Below are 20,752 nucleotides of genomic sequence, written 5' to 3' on the forward strand. Positions count from 1 at the left end.
GTTGGAATCTCATGAAATAATGTTGAATATACTCAGGCTATGGTCCATAGTACTATGATAACAAGAGATATTATGTAAGTCAATGAACATAGACTAATTGATATATGCGAATCAGTACTCTAGAAAAAATAGTTGTATGATAACATAATCATATATGCCACTTAAATTCAATGAAATAGAGATACAAATGTTTAATATTGTGAGATGGATACAGTACATATTATGCTCTATTGGTCCAATGCAATTAATATCAAAATTTGTTACAGACTGTTATTTTAAAAAGTACTGAATTAAATGGGAAATGAAGTTACTTCTCTGAACATGAAATGGTCTCTAAGAAAACAATTGTAAAGCTTTCTCAATACTTGATTGCAAAATATAGTCCCAAACCTTAAGATCAAAGACAGTGTATATTGCTACAATATCTATATGAAAATTATGGAATGGAGAGAGATATATAGAAATAAACACATATCCATGTAATATTGAGACTTTTGACAAAGATTTCAAAACAAACATTAGAAACAATCTTCAATGGGTGCTGATAGGAAAATGGTGATTATGAAGAAGTATTAGAAGAATGAAATTAGACACCACCTCTCACTTTTCTCAAAAGTAATTTTCAGTATATCAGATATCATAATTTTAGGATTGACTTACTAAAAATTCTTGAGGAAAAATCGGATGGAACACCTCACGATATAGACGAGAACATTCTGAAAAGAACTCTCAGAGCATGGAAAATAATCACTTAACATGACAATAAGAATTAAAAGAGATTAAATAGCTTTGTCCAACAAAGGGAATTATCATCAGAATGAACACAGTCTATACCCCCCCAAAAACTCATTTTGTTAAATATTTATCACACAAGAGATATTAATATTTAAAAGTCATACAGAATTACTATAATGGAATTCTAATGAATCAAGTCTTTCACACAAATGGGTCAAAGAATTAAATAAATAACTTTCAAAAAGATAAAAGAAAGAAAGAAATATAGAAAGAGGAATGAAAATAAGCAGTATTCCTACGAAAAACGGCTTCCTAGGAATGAAAGTACTTCAAGAATTATTCTCAAAACAATTAAATGGCTATCCATGAAAAAACAAAGGGCAGCATGTACTGGGAAGAGAGGAATACTCCAATGGTCTAGTGCATGTAAAAAGACATGGAACCACAGTGGAAAACTGTATTATGTTTCAGAAAAAAATTGAATGTGGATGGCATATGATCAAAGTTCTTCCACTCCTGAACACATATCTCAAGGTCTGCAGGTTCTACCACAGAGAGTAGCACATCCACTTTTTCTACTGTACTCTTCACAAAGTCTAAGAGATGGAACTGGCCTCTATGTCCTTCAGCATTTGAATTGATATAAGAAATATGATACAAAACCAGAGAAAAATTATACTATCCATAACTAAAAGTTAAATCATATGGAAGAAATGGATGAAGCTTTGGATGATTTGTTAAGCAAAATGAACTAGAATTTGGAAAATGAACACTCACGTGCTTATAGGCAGAACTTGGTTCTAAATTGTGTGTGGTGTGGGGGAGTGTGCGGGTTTTGTGTGTGTGTGTGTGTGTGTGTGTGTGTGTGTGTGTGTGTGTGTTTTGGGGATCATCTGCCTAGAAAATAGTAAAAGTAACAGGACATCATCAAGGAAGAATATTGATATAACAAAAAGCACATCAAGAGACAATTGTATAAAAATTTATTTAGAAATCCATAAAATAAATTAATGGTGTATTTGTAAGGAAGGATAGATGATGAGAGTTACAAAGTCTAGTAAATTATAGCTTAACATACATGTAAGCTTTAAAATAAAGGATGGATAGGTGCTAAAGTGATTCTTAAAGGGAGTGATGAAACATGATGTTTATATTGGAATTATATCTGCACATCATATGTTCATGTATTTTCATGCATATATACTTATGTATTTTGACTTTGCCATGAATTTTGAAATAAATAAGCTTGAATAGGTGAGGTATAGGCATATTTTCAAAAGAAATAGACATATTCTATAAAATATAGCTTTTAATGTAACCAGAAATCAAGGAAATTAACAGGCTCAGTAAAATACTTTAGTTCTCAAGAGATCTATCTTGAGATTTGAATACAGGACATGGGAATTTAAAATGTGGATTTTTGTAATTCATGAATACAAGCCATGTGTCAGGTTAAATGTGAGGTTTTCTCTCAAAATTGCTTCTCAATGTATATATCCATTTGAATAAGTAAGGTATAGGATGGTTGATGGTCAAATAAAATGACTACATTGGGAGTACATTTTCAAAGAAGTTCCTGTAGTATACCACACAAAGCAATAAATCAATTTAAATATGAATGACTTTCATGATAATTGTTAAGTTAGAAAATATCCAATGTTAGATCATAAAATAAGAATTAAAATAATATTATCAAAAATATGTGAGTAAAGAACACAGCCAAATATTTAATTCTTCATCTATACAATTATTTTGATTATTTATGTATTCTAATGTTATTTAATGTTATTTTATTAGGATTAAATCTAAAATATTTTTAATAATATATATATTAATTATGAATTATAATTTTTTTGTTAATTCAACTTTGAATATATGTGATCTATTGATGTATCCTCATTCACCAGGGTTAGATACAGAAAACCACAATTCAATTTGCTACATTATGGTGAGTTCAATTAGTTTTCAATTAATAAAATTGTAAAAACTATGCTACTTGGACATAGAGCTACATCTGTTCTAAGATCTAAGTTTGTTTGTCAGGATAAATATACAAGGGGAAAATTTAGAATTATAAAAATAAAAACAAAGTATTCTGGAAGAAGTTAGTAATGGTAAATGTGAAGTGTCATACACAGTGGCTATAATTCTGCACTGTAAAGGCTGAAGTAGTAGAGTTATTGTGATGTTGGAATTGTCTTGCACAACATAATGAGCTGGAGAATACCTACCCTGGTGTACAAATACAGAATTAATTATTACAACTACTACGCAACAGTATCAAATTGTTAACCTTGAAAACATATATAAATACTGAAGTGTTGTGCTTATTTATTTAGGAACAAAGGTATATACATCATATCTTTGTGTGTGTGTGTGTGTGTGTGTGTGTGTGTGTGTGTTATGGTGGACAATGAATTAAAGAGACCATTAATTTTTAAAAAGAGTAAGGAGGGCTATATGGAGTATTCCAAGTATTGTACTTGGAAACTTCTTTTATATAGTCAAATGTTTCTAAGGAAGAGTTTCTTTTCAACATTTTGAAGAAATTTAATATAGATCATGTATGGATAAATATATTTTTTCGACCATGCAATTAATCAGTAATTAAAGGTTTCACACTGTATACAATAGGCAAGAATAACATAGAAATGTTTATGGTCCAATATTGTAATCATCTTAAATGTTCTTAAAGTGAACTAAAATTTATCTTACCTGTGAAGCCAACAATTTCATGTTTCTTAGCTTGAACAATATGGTAAATGTAGAATGTTTATATCTACTTAAACAAATGGTGATGAATGCCCAAGAGATTAACCAAGGGGAATATTTACTAATTACATACTGGTTTTAAATAGCAACATAATAGAGTATTTCATCATAAAAGAACTATTATTTTCGAAATGTAATACAGATCAATAATCTTGAAATAAATTAAACTTTTAGTTTCTCATTCTGAATTTTAAATTGTTTAATTATTAGTGAGAAAATAATCTGACATGGTAAACATTATGATATGGCTTTGAAATTTTGTTTTAAATTTCACTTCCCGGAAACTTGATTTCCTCTCAGTGGTAAAAAAAATATGTTAAATGTTTTGTCTAGTTGGTAATTAAGGTAAGGTATAAAGAAATGCATGTACAGAAATGTAATAGAGAAATTTGACATTGGTAAATATAATGATACGAAGCAGTTTCTCTCTTAATTAATATCCCAGATGCTTTTTACTATATTAAAATTAAAAAGTAGATAATATAACATTCACACTTTATACAAATGAAATTGTAGCTTGGCGTGCTAGTATATGCTATGTTTGCAATTTGAGCAGTTGTGAGGGTAAGTCAACAAGACTCTATTGTTCAGGAGTGCAGTATATATTAGCAAATCAATTTAAAATACAAATATAAATCTTGAGGTAGTGTAATTATTAAGCATTCAGCTAAATATCAGGACTCATGAGCAAATTTGAAGTTTCTCTCTCAAAGAGATAAATATGAAGTACTGTTGAAAATAAATATTACCAGAAAGAAAAAATATGAGAAAATAAAAATACATAAAAGTGTCACAGGTTTATCATAATTTAGATTGATAGAACAATGAAATGCATATACACAAAGAGATCAATTGTTTGCCACATTGATCAATTGTTAGTATATAAAATTGAGAATAGTTAATAAAAATCTTGATTTAATGATAAGCATACAGAAAGATTATAGAGGAATAAAGAATGTTATACATATAAACATCCATTGTACTAATTAAAAGAAAATGAATTAAAATTAATATAAAATGAAATGGAACTGAGGCAGATCTGACAAAATGGTGTTGTTTATTAATAAATTCCCAATATTCTTTAAAACAGTTCATAAAAAAAGTGTTAAAATACTCCATAAAACAATAACAAACCAAATGAGAAATTAAAATAAAATGATTATATAACATAATAAAGCTCAGGATACCCCACGAAGATTTAGTAAATTAATCAATAAATGTGCTGGATAATGCATTGCGCAAGGATAATAGACAAAAATCAAATGGAGTATCAATAGATGTTAAACAAACTGTTGACAAACTTAAGCATTTATTCACTGAATAAAATACAAATTTCACATATAAAGAATGTTCCTCTTCATAAGAATGGCCTTTTAATGGTAACAGTTAACACAGTGCAAGAAGTGCCAAAACCTTGTAAGATCTGAGATAATTCAAACATGCCCATATTATATTCTGTGGAATAATTTGAGAAGTATTGGTATTAGGTCTTATTTTAAAAATCTGAAAGAATTCTGCTCTAAAACCATCTGGGCTGGACTTTTTTTTTGGATAGGAGACCTTCTATGACTGTTTCTAATTCTTTAGGAGTTATGGAACTGTTTAGATGGTTTATCTGATCCTAATTTACCTTTGGTATCTGGTTTCTGTCTAGAAAACTGTCCATTTAATCCAGACTTTCCAGTTTTCTTGAGTCTAGGCTTTTGCAATAGGATCTGATGACTTTTTGATTGTCCACTGATTCTGTTGTTCTGTCTTCCTTTTCATTTCTGGTATCTGTCTAGAAAATTGTCCATTTCATCCAGATTTTCCAGTTTAGTGGAGTATAACTTTTTGTAGTAGGATCTGATAATTTTTTGAATTTCCTCAGCTTCTGCTATTACGTCTCCCTTTTCATCTCTGATATTGTTAATTTGAACAATGCCTTTGTGCCCACTAGTTAGTTTGGCTAAGAGTTTATCCATTTGCTGATTTTCTCTAACAACCAGCCCCTTGTTTTGCTGATTCTGTGCATAGTTATATTGATTCTACTTGGTTGATTTCAGCCCTGAGTCTTATTATTTCCTGCCATCTACTCTGCTTTGGTGTATTTGCTTTTGGTTGTTGTTGTTCTAGGGCTTTCAAAAATACTAGAAGTTGTATAAAGTAGTCATGAAAAGCAAGCTGTAACTGTTGCTTGTGAGGATTGCATGTGTGCTTTCCACCAGGGCCCTGTAAGTTCATGGACCTAGTGTTCCTAGTGTTAATTACAGGAGGCTGATTCAAGCTTCAGTGCTGAGGCTATACAGTACAAGTTCTCAGGAACCACAAGAAGCACTACCTGCAGTTTCTTCTACTCCAACCCCAAATAAATTTCTTACCAACCCTTAGTAAAATAGGAAGAAAGGAAAGAAAAAAGAAAGAATGAAAGAAATGGCAAGAAAGCACAAACAAGGAGATGAGAAAATGTCAATTTTTTTCCTACAGTTGGCTGAATTTTGGAGATCATAAGCCATAAATTTTGAATAAAATAAAGAGATTCAGTAAAGGTACAAAACATAAAACCAGTCTACACAAATCAATTACTTTGCTGTATGTAAGTACCAAATTGTCAAATAGGCCAAGAAAGAATTCTCCTTCACAACTCCTCCAAAATTATAAGGAATTACTGAGGTAAAGTAATGATTTGATGATATGATGAATGCATTTTACCTAGAACATGGAACAGAAAACATTATTTTGGTGTATCTTAAATATGCTATGAACATTGCTAGTACCTGTGAGTATAAAATTTTGAGGTAGAGGGACTTCAACGATGTCTTCGAACATCATATGGCAATATTTGAGTTATGAATCAATGATCACAACACATTATATCTAAATTTCTCTGCACATCTGATATCCTTGTCCATTTCTCTCCCCATCCTTTCTATTTCCTCTCTCACTCAGTTCCCTTAATGCATCCATCTCTGATATCTATTTTATTCCCCCTCTGAGAAAGGTTCAAGCATCTTCATTTGGGCATCCCTGTTGTTTTGCTTCTTGGGTCTGGGGGCTCTATAATGGTTATCCGGTAAATTATTGATAATATCCACTTATAAGTGAGTACATACCTTACATGAAATTTTGGATCAGGGTTACTTCATTCAGAAAGTTATTTTCTCATTCCATGCATTTGCCTGCATAACTTATAATTTCCTTGTTTTTAATACCTGAGTAGTAATCCAGTGCATAAACGAACCACATTTTCTATAGCTATCCATCACTTGAGAGACATCTGGATTACTTGTAGCTTCTGGATATGGCAAATATAGCTGCTGTGAGCATAGTTGATCAGGTCTTCTTGTGGTATGGTGAGTGTCATTTGGGTATATGCCCAGAAGAGATATATCTGGGCCTGGAAGTAGAACTGTTCCCAGTTCTCTAAAAAATTACCAAATTTATTTCCAGGGTGGTTGCAGAAGCTTTATCTTTCAACTGCAGTGGAGGCATGCTCCATTTGCTCCACATCTTTGGCATCATGCCTTGAAGTTCTGTCATAGAGGCCATTCACTTGCCTGATTAAAGTTATGCATAGATTTTTAATAATGTTTACACCTATGGTGAAGCATGTTTTCTCCCTAACTTCTCAAACAATTTACCGTTTATATAAACAGGGCTATTGCTCTTCTTGAGATTATTTTGTGTCCAGGAACTTTGCTAATGTGTTTATCATCTGTAGGAGTCTTCTGGTAGAATTTCAGAGGCCACATGTGTATACTATTGTAACATTTTCACATAGAGACTAAGATTTATTCCTGTATCTCCTTGATCTCTTTTAATTGACTTTTACTGATTTAGCTAGAACTTCAAGAACTGTATTGAAGCAATATGGAGACAGCCTTGTTTTGTCTCTGATTTTAGTGGAATTCCATTAAGTTTTTCTCCTTTTAATTTGATGTTGGCTAGTGGCTTACTCTATATTTCCTATTTTCTTAAATTTTTCTCTGATTCTTCACTGTATCTGCCATTCAATTACATATTTCTTTTAAAAGTATGTGCTACATTTTTGAAAAATAACTTTACCTTTATTGTTTGGAATTAAAGATGTAAATTAAAGGAATGACTATATTCCAGCAAGAAAGATTAAAGTTATGTTCTAAGGACTGAGCCACATCACAACTAGAAACAGATTTTCTCCATAAATAACAAAATCTCTGGATTCACAGTGTGATCAGATATCATGGAAGAAGTGATACTAACTCTGTGTTTTAAATGAATTGCTAAATATTTAAAATATAGACTTAATTGTAAATATAATAATTCTATTTGTGTTCATCTTTTTCTTTGCTTAGAGTATCTATGCTTGTTTATTTGAAAACAAACAGACTCATGAAAAAAAAAGTTCATGATTAAAACATTCCCTCCATGCAGGAGTGGTTTAATATATGAAAATCTTACTCCACCACATGAATAAACTTAAAAATATTACTCTCTCAAGGGCTGTTTAATAAGGCATAGATAAAACTAACACTCTACATGTTAAAAGTTTTGAAGAGATCATGGATACAAGGCAAATGCCTAAGATTCCAATAGCCTGGGTTCACTCTGGTTTCTCCTGGGAAAAACACACTAGACTTTTTCACTTAAATCTCTCTGATTGCAATCGCATTACAGTGGTTTTACATATAAAGTTCCTTGAATGTTGAATAAACATACACAAGATGGACAGACTTCATATATATTTAATGTATATATGCCTTTGACCTTAACAAAGCAGCTGTATGCGCTATATATTCAACACCCGATATTCATGCACATAAGATATTTCATTAGTATTATTTTAATGAATATCATAATTAAAGAACTATGAAAGTGATTTCCAAAGGTAAAAAAGAATATTTATCAATATTTTTTCTAATAATTTTTTTCTTTTTTTGCCTCCATCTTTATTAACATGTGTATTTCTTATTTACATTTCAGTTGTTATTCCCTTTCCCGGTTTCCAGGCCAACATCCCCATAACCCCTCCCCATCCACTTCTATATGGGTGTTCCCCTCCTCATCCTTCCCCCATTACCGCCCTTCCCCCAACAATCACTTTCACTAGGAATTCAGTCTTGGCATAACCAAGGGCTTCCCCTCCAACTGGTGCTCTTACTAGGCTATTCATTGCTACCTATGTAGTTGGAGCCCAGGGCAGGCCATGTATAGTCTTTGGGTAGTGGGTTAGTCCCTGGAAGCTCTGGTTGGTTGTTCATATGGGGTCTCAAGTCCCTTCAAGCTCTTTCAGTCCTTTCTCTGATTCCTTCAACGGGGGTCCCGTTCTCAGTACAGTGGTTCGCTGCTGGAATTCGCCTATGCATTTGCTATATTCTGACTGTGTCCCTCAGAAGAGATCTACATCCAGTTCCTATCAGCCTGCACTTCTTTGCTTCATCCGTGTTATCTAGTTTGGTGGCTGTGTATGTATGGGCCACATGTGGGGCAGACTCTGAATGGGTGTTCCTTCAGCCTGTGTTCTAAACTTTGCCCCCCTATTCCCTCCCAAGGGCATTCTTGTTCCCCTTTTAAAGAAGGAGTGAAGCATTCGCATTTTGATCATTCGTCTTGAGTTTCATGTGTTCTATGCATCTAGGGTAATTCAAGCATTTGGGGTAATAGCCACTTATCAATGAGTGTATACCATGTGTGTTTTTCTGTGATTGGGTTACCTCACACAGGATGAAATTTTCCAGTTCCATCCATTTGCCTATGATTTCATAAAGTCATTGTTTTGATAGCTGAGTAATATTCCATTGTGTAGATGTACCACATTTTCTGTATTCATTCCTCTGTTGAAGGGCATCTGGGTTTTTTCCAGCTTCTGGCTATTATAAATAAGGCTGCCATTACACAGTGGAGCATGTGTCTTTGTTGGGCCATCTTCAGGGTATATACCCAAGAGAGGTATAGCTGGGTCCTCAGTTAGTTCAATGTCCAATTTTGTGAGAAACCTCCAAACTGATTTCCAGAATGGTTGTACTAGTCTGCAATCCCACCAACAATGGAGGAGTGTTCCTCTTTTTCCACATCCTCGCCAGCATCTGCTGTCACCTGAGTTTTTGATATTAGCCATTCTGACTGGAGTGAGGTGGAAGCTCAGTGTTGTTTTGATTTGCATTTCCCTTATGACTAAAGATGCTTAACATTTTGTAGGTGTTTTTCAGCCATATAGCATTCCTCAGCTGTGAATTCTGAACCCCATTTTTGAATAGGGGTTTTTGTCTCCTTGCAATTTAACTTCGTGAGTTCTTTGTATATTTTGGATATAAGCCCTCTATCAGTTGTAGGATTGGTAAAGATATTTTCCCAATGTGTTGGTTGCCATTTTGTCCTAAGAACAGTGTCCTTTGCCTTTCACAAGCTTTGCAGTTTTATGAGAGTCCATTTGTCGATTCTCAATCGTAGAGCATAAGCCATTGGTATTTTATTCAGGAAATTTTCTCCACTGCCCATGTGTTCGAGATGCTTCCCCACATTTTCTTCTATTAGTTTGAGTATATCTGATTTGGTGTGGAGGTCTGTGATTCACTTGGACTTAAGCTTTGTACAGGGTGATAAGAATGGATCAATCTGTTTTCTTCTCCATGCTGACCTCCAGTTGAACCAACACCATTTGCTGTAATTGCTATCTTTTTTCCTTTGGACGGTTTTGACCCCTTTGTCAGAAATCAAGTGACCATAGCTGTTTGGATTCATTTCTGGGTCTTCATTTTTATTCCACTAGTCTATCTGTCTGTCTCTGTACAGTTTTTATCATTATTGCTCTATAAGACTGCTTGAGTTCAGGGATGGTAATTCCCCTGGATGTCTCTTTATTGTTGAGGATAGTTTTAACTCTCCTGGGTTTTTTGTTATTCCAGATGAATTTGCAAATTCTTCTGTCTAACTGTCTGGCGAATTGGGTTGGAATTTTGATGTGGATTGCATTGAATCTTTAGATTGCTTTTGGTAAAATGGTCATTTTTACTATATTAATCCTGACAATCCATGAGCATGGGAGATCTTTCCATCTTCTGAGATCTTCTTCAGGTTCTTTCTTCAGAGGCTTGAAGTTCTTATCATATATATATCTTTCACTGTTTGGTTAAAGTCACACCAAGGTATTTTATATTATTTGGGACTATTATGAAGGGTGTCATTTCCCTAAATTCTTTCTTGGCTTGTTTCTCTTTTGTGTAGAGGAGGGCTACTGATTCATTTGAGTTAATTTTATACCCAGCCACTCTGCTGAAGGTGTTCATCCGGTTTAGTAGTTCTCTGGTGGATCTTTTGGGATTACTTAAATATACTATCATACCATCTGCAAATAGTGATATTTTGACTTCTTCTTTTCCAATCGGTATCCCTTTAATCTCCTTTTGTTGTCTGATTGCTCTGGCTAGAACTTCAAGAACTATATTGAATAAGTAGGGAGAGAATGGGCAGACTTGTCTAGTCCCTGATTTTAGTGGGATTGATTCAAGTTTCTCTCCATTTAATTTAATATTAGCTATGTGTTTGCTGTATGTGGCTTTTCCTATGTTTAGGTATGGGCCTTGAATTACTGTTCTTTCCAGGACTTTTATCATGAAGGGGTGTTGAATTTTGTCAAATGTTTTCTCTGCATCTAATGAAATGATCATGCGATTTTTATATTTCAGTTTGTTTAGATAGTACATTACGTTTGTGGTTTTCCATATATTAAACCATCTCTGCATCCCTGGAATGAAGCTTACTTGATCATGATGGGTGATTGTTTTGATGTGCTCTCGGATTCTGTTTGCAAGAATTTTATTGAGTATCTTTGCCTTGATATTCATAAGGGAAATTGGTCTTAAGTTCTCTTTCTTTGTTGGGTCTTTGTGTGGTTTAGGAATAAGAGTAATTTTGGCTTCATAGAAGGAATTCAGCAGTGTTCTATCTATTTCAATTTTGTGGAATAGTTTGGATAGTATTAGTATGATGTGTTCTATGAAGGTCTGATAGAATTCTGCACTGAACCCATCTGGACCTGGGCTCTTTTTTGTTGGGAGACTTTTAATGACTGCTTCTATTTATTTAGGAGTTATGGGGTTCTTTAAATGGTTTATTTGTTTCTGATTTAACTTTGGTACCTGGTATCTGTCTAGGGAATTGTCCATTTCCTCCCTATTTTCAAGTTTTGTTGAATATAGGCTTTTGTAGCAGGATCTGATGATTTTTTTAAATTTTCTCTGACTCTGTTGTTTTGTCTCCCTTTTCATTTCTGATTTTGTTAATTTAGACACACTCTCTGTGCCCTCTGGTTAGTCTGGGTAAGGGTTTATCTATCTTGTTTATTTTCTCAAAGAACCAGCTTTTCATTCTGTTGATTCTTTGTATAGTCCTTTTTGTTTCTACTTGGTTGATTTCAGCTTTAAGGTTGATTATTTCCTGCCTTCTACTCTTCCTGGGTGTGTTTGCTTCTTTTTGTTCTGGAGCTTTTAGTTGTGCTGCCAAGCTGCTGATATATGCTCTCTCCTGTTTCTTTCAGCAGGCACTGATAGCTATGAGTTTTACTCTTAGCACAGCTTTCATTGTGTCCCATATGTTTGGGTATCTTGTACCTTCATTTTCTTTAAATTTTAAGAAGTGTTTAATTTCTTTCTTTATTTCTTCATTGACCAGGTTATCATTGAGTAGAGCATTATTCAACTTCCGTGTATATGTGTGCGTTCTTCCCTTATTGTTATTGAAGACCAGCTTTAGCCCGTGGTCGTCTGATAGGACGCATGGGATAATTTCTATCATTCTGTATCTGTTGAGGTCTATTTCATGACTGATTATATGGTCAATTTTGGAGAAAGTACCATGAGGCTGTGAGAAGAAGGTATATAATTTTGGTTTAGGATAGAATGTTCTATAAATATCTGTTAAATCTATTTGGTTGATGACTTCTCTTAGTCTGTCTATGTCTCTGTTTAATTTCTGTTTCCATTATCTGTCCATTGATGAGAGTGGGGTGTTAAATTCTCAAACTATTATTGTGTGAGGTGCAATGTGTGCTTTGAGCTTTAGTAAGGTTTCCTTTATGTATGTAGATACCCTTGTATTTAGAGCATAGATGTTTAGGGTTGAGAGTTCATCTTGGTGGATTTTTCCTTTGATGAATATGAAGTGTCCTTCCTTATCTTTTTTTGATGACTTTTAGTTGAAAATCAATTTTATTTGGTATTAGAATGGGTACTCCAGCTTACTTTTCAGAACATTTGCTTAAAAATTTGTTTTCCAGCATTTTACTCTGAGGTAGTGTCTGTCTTTGTCTCTGAGGTGTGTTTCCTGTAGGCAGCAATATGTTGGGTCCTCATTGCATTTCCAGTTGGTTAATCTGTGTCTTTTTATTGCAGAATTGAGTCCACTGATGTTGAGAGATTAAGGAAAATGATTGCTGCCTCCTGTTATATTCGTGATTGGATGTGAGATTATGTTTGTGCTTGTATTCTTTTTGTTTTGTTGCAAAACGATTAGTTTCTTGCTTTTTCTAGGGTGTAGCTTGCCTTCTTATGTTGGGCTTTACCATTTATTATCCTTTGTAGGGCTGGATTTGTAGAAAGCTGTTGTGTAATTTTTTTTGTCATTGAATATCTTGGTTTCTCCATCTATGTTAATTGAGAGGTTTGCTGCATATGAAAACCTAGGTTGGCATTTGTGTTCTCTTAGAGTCTGTATGACATCTGTCCAGGATCTTCTGGCTTTCAAAGTCTCCTGTGAGAAGTCTGGTGTGGTTCTGATTTGTCTGCCTTTATATGTTACCTGATTTTTTCCCTTTCTTCTTTTAATATTCTTTCTTTGTCGTGTATATATGGTGTTTTTACTATTATGTGACAGGAGGATTTTGTTTTCTGGTCCAATCTATTTGGAGTTCTGTAGACTTCTTTTATGTTTATGGGCATCCTTTTCTTTAGGTTAGGGAAGTTTTCTTCTCTGATTTTGTTGAAGATATTTATTGGTCCTTTGAGCTGGGAGTCTTCACTCTCTTCTCTACCTATTATCCATAGGTTTGATCTTTTCATTATTTCCTGGACTTCCTGCACGTTTTGGGCCAGTAGCTTTTTCCATTCTACATTATCTTTGACCATTGTGTCAATGATTTTTGGAATCTTCTGCTCCTGAGATTCTTTCTTCTATCTCTTGAATTCTATCGGTGATTCTTGTATCTGCAGCTCCTTTTTTCTTCCTTTGGTTTTCTATATCCAGGGTTGTCCCCCTTTGTGCTTTCTTTATTGCTTCTATTTCCATTGTTAATTCCTTCACCTGTTTGATTGTTTATTCCTGTAATTCTTTCTGGGATTTTTGCATTTCCTCTATACAGATTTCTGCTTGTTCATTTGTGTTTTCCTGCATTTCTCTAAGAGAGTTATTTATTTCTTTCTTGAAGTCCTCCATCATCATGATCAAATGTGATTTTAAATCTAGATCTTGCTTTTTTGGTGTGTTTGGAATGTCAGTGTTTCCTTTGTTGGTAGAATTGGCCTCCAATGATGCCATGTAGTCTTGGTTTCTGTTGTTTGGGTTCCTGTGCTTGCCTCTTGCCATCAAGTTGTCTCTGGTGTTACCTTGTCCTGCTATTTCTGACAGTGGTTGGACTGTCCTATAGGCCTGTGTGTCAGGAGTGCTGTAGACCTGTTTTCCTGTTTTCTTTCAGCCAGTTATGGGAACAGAGTGTTCTGCTTTCAGGCATGTAGTCATTCCTGTCTACTAGTCTTCAGTTGTTCCTTTGGGCATGTGTCCTGAGTCTACCAGGCAGGACACTTGGAGCAGAAAAGTTGGTCTGACCTCTGGTCTGAGGCCTGGAGTTGCTTCTCAGAGCAGGGTTTCAGTTCTTCATGAGGGAAGCACCCAGAAGGGCCTGCACCACCTTCGCTTGGTACCCTGTGCACAGCGGGCCCAGATGGCACTAGGCGTTTTCCTCTAGAGTCAGAAATGTGGGCAGAGTGTAGTCTCTTCTGGCTTCCCAGGCATGTCTGCTCCTTTGAAGGTCTAGCTCTTCCTTCCATGGGATTTGGGTGCAGGGAGCTGTTTGACCAGGTCCCTTCAGATCCAGGTGGTGTCTGGACCACAGCATTGAGTGCCCGTATCTTCCTGTTCCCAGAGGCCCTATACAATTTCTTCTTGGGCCAGGGAAGTGGGCAGGCGTGGGCAGTACTGACAGTCTCTCCTGCCCTGCAATCTCAGGAATGCCCATCTGTTTTGGCGGTGAGCTCTCTCTCCCTTGGGGTTTGGACTATTATTATTATTATTATTATTATTATTATCATCATCGTCATCATTATTATTAAATCTTTTTTTACAGTCGAATCCATTTCTCCTCACAGTCTGCCATCTGACTGTTCTTCATTCCTTTCCTACTCCCCTTTCTCGAAGATATCCCCACCTCATCCCTTTATTCTCCTGGTGGTTTTTCAGGATATTTTTCTTTTTTTCCATATAAGCCTTGTGCTTGCATATTATGGCCTCTGAATTTCTGGGGGAATGAATGTGTGTGTGTGTGTGTGTGTGTGTGTGTGTGTGTGTGTGTGTGTCTGTGTCTGCATAGACATGTTTTTTGTCCTTTTTCTGTAGCTCATTTTATGTACTTTGTCCTAGTCTGTTTTTCTAATTGTTTGAGTTTACTGTTTTTTTTTCCTAATGAGGGAGAGAAAAAAGGATATGGATTTAGATGGGTAGGGAAGTAAGGTGATATGGCAAAAATTTGAAATAGGAAAAAGTAATAAGATTATATTTTATCAAAATATTTCAATATGTAGTATGCAAAAATGCATTTGTGCAACAGGAAAAAAAGGAAAATAAAAAAGGATTTTCCATTTTACTAGATTACATATTTTAAATTATATCTTTATGATTAAAAACAAACAGATCAAGAACTCAACAGGACCCCCGTTGAAGGAATCAGAGAAAGAACTGGAAAGCTTGAAGGGGCTCGTGACCCCATAGGAACCACAATGCCAAGCAACCAGAGCTTCCAGGGACTAAGCCACTACCTAAAGACTGTACATGGACTGACCCTGGACTCTGACCTGATAGGTAGCATTGAATATCCTAGTAAGAGCACCAGTGGAAGGGGAAGCCCTGGGTCCTGCTAAGACTGAACCCCCAGTGAACGTGATTGTTGGGGGGAGGGTGGCAATGGGGGGAGGATGGGGAGGGGAACACCCATAAAGAAGGGGAAGGGGAGGGGTTAGGGGGATGTTGGCCCGGAAACTGGGAAAGGAAATAACACTCGAAATGTACATAAGAAATACTCAAGTTAAAAAAAAAAAAAAACTCAAGGCCTATACCTAAACATAGTAAACATAATATATAGCAAATCAGTAGTCAACATCAAAATAGTGAAAAACTTGAAGAAATCCCACTAATGTCAGGAACTAGACAAAGCTGAACACCCTCTGCCTACTTATTCAATATAGTATTCAAAATCCAAGCCAGAACAATCAATCAACAGAGGTCAAAGTGATAGAAATTGGAAAGGACGTAGGCAAAATATCACCATTTGCAGATAATATGGTAGTATACTTAAGTGACCCAAAAGTTCCACCAGGAAACTGCTAAGCCTGTTAAACAACTTCCACGAAGTGGCATAAAATTAACTCAAACAAATCAGTAGTCTTCGTCTACTCAAAGAATAAATAAGCTGAGAAAGAAATTATGGAAATGACACCCTTCACAATAGTAACAAATAACATAAAATACCTTGGTGTGATTCTAACCAAGCAAGTGAAAGATCTGTATGACAAGAACTTCAAGTCTCTGAAGAAAGAAATTGAAGAAAGATTTCAGAATATGGAAAGATTTCCCATGATCACAGGTTGGCAGGGTTAATGTAATAAAAATGTCCATCTTGCCACTCCTGGGCATATATACAAATGATGCTTCACTATACAACAAAGGCACATGTTCCACTATATTCACTGCAGCCTTATTTACAACAGCAAGAAGCTGGAAAGAACTGAGATGTTCTCAATAAAAGAATGGATACAGAAAATGTGGTACATTTACACAATGGAGTACTACTCAGCTATCTGACTTCATGAAATTCATAGAAAAATGGATGGAACAGAAATATATCATCCTGAGTGTGGTAAGCCAATCACAAAAAGAAAAAAGCAAAACAAAACATGGTATGCACTCACTGATAAATAGGTATTAGCCTAAAAGCTCGAATTACCCAAGATACAGTCTACAGACTGCATGGCACTTAAGAAAAAGGTTGACCAAATTGTGGATGTTTCAGTCCTTCTTAAAAGGGGGAACAAAATTTTTCATAGGAGGAGATATGGAGACAAAGTTGTTGGAGCAGAGACTGAAAGAATGGCCCTTCAGAGCCTGCCCCATTTGGGGATCCACCTCATATACAGAGAGAGCCACTAAAACTAGACAATAATGATGAAGCCAAAGAGTGCATGTTTACAGGATCCTGATATAGCCATCTCCTGAGAGGCTCAGCAAGAGTGTGGCAAATACAGAGGCCAATGCTAGCAGCAAAGCATTGAATTGATAATGGGTTTCTTGTTGGAGGAGTTAGAGAAAGGATTGAAGTAGCCAAATGGGCTTGCAATCCTATAAGAGCAACAATGCCAACCAACCAGAACTCCCAGGGACTAAACCACTATTAAAGACTATATACATGGACAGACCCATGGCTCCAGCTGGATATGTAGCAGAGGATGACCTTGTTGGGCACAAATGGGAGGAGAAGCCCTTGGCCCTGCCAAGGCTTGACACCAAGGTTAGGGGAATGTCTGAACGGGGAGGAAGGAAGTGGGGGTGTTTGGGGAGGTTGAACACCTTTATAGAAGAAGGTGCAGAGAGATGGGATAGAGACCTTTGAATGGGAAACTGCAAAAGGGAATATCATTTGAAATGTAAATAAAACATATCCAACAAAAAACAATGCTGAAAATAAGAAAAAAACAAATTGTATGGATTAATATATTAACTTATTTTTCATCAGGAAAAATATTTTGCATAGTATACTGCAGTCTTTAAAACATATATTTAGGGATGGGGAAATGAAAAACTATAAGCGAATGCATTATATGAAAAATTATTTTCAGTAAAAACTCAGTTTCTTCAATATTTGAATACATGTAGATATGGCATAAAGAATTTTAGCTTTAACTAGTTCACAAATTGACCTATATGAATTGTAGTATATATGGCTATAAATAAATGTAGTAGACAAGGCAAGCATTTTATATTTATTGGAAGTTGCAGCTATATAGCCACATATAATCTCTTCTAGGTGACCAGTATTTTGTAGAAAATTCCTAGTTTTATATTTATATTCATTGAAATGTAAGTTTCTTTTCAATTCAGAAGCTATTTACTTTGTAACATTTATTACTGACCTATGTGATCAAGAAAAAATGTACTAGAAATTTTCTAAATTGTGGAAAGAAGCATATGGGTAAAGAAAAAAGGAAAACCACATGTTAAATGAATGGACAATAAGAGAAAACCTGAAATTGCACAATATGGGTTAGAAATGACAAAATTCAATTAATGTATGAATTACAAATGTTTTAAAATAATTACTTTAAGAAAAAATTGAATAATAGGAATATAAAAATAGAGTCTAGAAAACACAGATACTAGATAAATCATAAATCCTTTCTAAAATATTGATGTATAATATTGTCAGTTTGTAAAGCAGCTTCTTATTAAAATGTGACTATATACATATTACACAATTTGAAGTAAAAATAATCTTGATCCTATGTCTGATAGATTTTATGTCAGTCAAGAAAACATAAATTTATTATCAATTAAATAATATAGACCAATAGAAGGGACCAGCATGTAGGCACATAAAAAAACCCCTGTGTAGGGTAACAGAGATACTTGTATTCATGGAATCCCTGACCAGCCAGCATAGGCAATAAGTTCATCCTGGGTTCAATAAGACAAGCATTCTCAAAAACTAATGTGCAGAAGAATACATAAGGACACCATACATCAATTATCCTTTTTCTCTTCCTCATGCATCTTCAAGCACATATGCATGGTCAAGCACACATGCATCCGAAAAAACAAAAGCACATACATACGACATGGATACCTACTACATACACACACACGCACGTTATACAATTTATTTTAAAACAATTTAACATACACAATTAATTGTATAAATGAAAATTAACAAAGAGTATTACAATTAACTAAGTCTAAGAATTGTATGTCCTTTACGGGTTAAATAGGTATACACCAAAGGGACAGTAATACATGTAGATATTGAATGTGATAGATTTACATTATGTCATGTCTAAAGCAACATATGAAAGAACTATTGATCTGCCCCAGTCACTAAGAAGATATTTGTTCACAGTTTGCTATGATAAAGAGATAATCAAATAGTAAAATTTCAAGTGAAAGAAAAATGATACTAATGAGTACAGAGAAAAATGACAAGCATTCAGCTTTTGACTGAAAAGAACGTGCTTTCGAGTGTCAATACTTTTTAACTTTTCAACTTCTGAGCTATAAATGTTTTCAAAATTGTCACTAGCATGTTATGATTTACAACAAAGTATGATTTTCCTATAACTTAATGCTACAGCAGACTTTTAGGTAAAATTCAAATTTGGAAATAATTGAGTATATTCTTTAAGGTAATTACATGCTTGTGAATTAAATTATCTAAAAGTAACTTATAAAACACCTCAGAATATTCTTGAAGAAATGATAACCCTTGAAAATATTTCAGTAGTTGAATTTATTAATCACAATAATCACAATTCATTAGTTTCTCAAATATATTAATTCCATCAATTTATCACATGTATGTGGAATTATTGTTTATGTTGTACTGCTGAAGTAACTTAATACTAAATTTAGTTTCTTGTGAAAAACTACTAAAGAAATAGACTTCAAATTATATGGTGAGTAATTTCTAAAAATATAGCCATTGCCCCTGAAAATAATCATTGCCTAAATTAACTTCTCATTATATTTAATCAAAAATTTAACATTTGAAATTTTATATGATCTGATTCTAAGAATTTTAAAAATGTTTTCTTAAGTTCCAAATGCGTTATTCTTTAAAACAAAACACTCACACAAAACAAAAACAAAAAACAAACAAACAAAAAAAAAACAAAGCAAAGGACAAGTTTACTATATAAAATTCAAGCAGGGAAACTGACATCTAAAACTGCATTCTTGGAAATTACCAATCTATGCTTGTATAAGAGAAGACCCAAAGAAATAGACAAAATAAAAACAATTGTACTTGTCTGTAGAGACTCACCAAGGAACATGGAAGTATAAACAATGTGACTGATGATATATATCACTGTTATCTTAACTTCCTAGATCCTTGTCTCTTCTTCACTAATCTAAAAACAGCACTTTTGACTTCTTTGTTTCTGAGACTATAAATAAGTGGATTTAGCATGGGGATCACAATTGTGTAGAAAATAGAAGCTACTTGATCCTTTCCTAAAGAATAGGACTTACTTGGCTTTAAATAAGTAAAGATCAGAGTGCTATAAAAAACAGTCACTCCGAGAAGATGAGAAGCACAGGTAGAAAAAGCTTTTTGCTTTCCTGAAGTGGAATTTATCTTCAAAATAGTAGAAAGAATGGATACATAGGATACAGATATTGTGATAAGGGAGCCCAGAATTGTGGAACCTGCAAAAATGAATATAATGATTTTAACTACATGTGTGTCACTGCAAGACAGAGATAGAAGAGGAGATGTGTCACAGTAAAAATGATGGATGATGTTGGACTTGCAGAAATGCAGGCTAATCATGCCAAACACAGTGACAGAGGAATCCACAGCTCCAATTACATAGGAACCAGTGAGGAGAGCAAGGCAGCACTGTGAAGACATAATAACTGGGTACTGTAAAGGGTTACAAATGGCTATGTAGCGGTCATAGGACATTGAGGAGAGCAGAAAACATTCAGTAGCTGCTAAGAGGATAAAAATGTACAGTTGGGTGAAACAATCTGTGTAGGAAATGGTATTGTTAGCTGTCAGGAGGCTCTCTAAAGTTTTTGGTGTGATGGCGGTTGAGTAACTGAGGTCAAGAAATGACAGATGTGTGAGGAAGAAATACATGGGAGTGTGAAGCCGAGCATCTAGACGGATGACCAGCATCATGCCTGTGTTCCCCAGCACAGTGACCAGGTATATCAGCAGAAACAGCACAGAGAGAGCCAGCTGGATTTCTTTGGAATCTGTCAATCCCATGAGGATGAAGTCTGGTTTATTTGTGTGATTCCAAGTGTTCAT

The 20,752-nt window shown here is 34.6% G+C and overlaps 1 pseudogene; it reads right to left on the bottom strand.

The window, feature by feature from the left end:
* On the bottom strand, positions 19,805–20,752 carry Olr521-ps (olfactory receptor pseudogene 521; annotated as a pseudogene).

The sequence above is a fragment of the Rattus norvegicus genome, chromosome 3, assembly GCF_021556685.1.
Source record: "Rattus norvegicus strain SHRSP/BbbUtx chromosome 3, alternate assembly SHRSP_T2T, whole genome shotgun sequence".
NCBI lineage: Eukaryota > Metazoa > Chordata > Mammalia > Rodentia > Muridae > Rattus > Rattus norvegicus.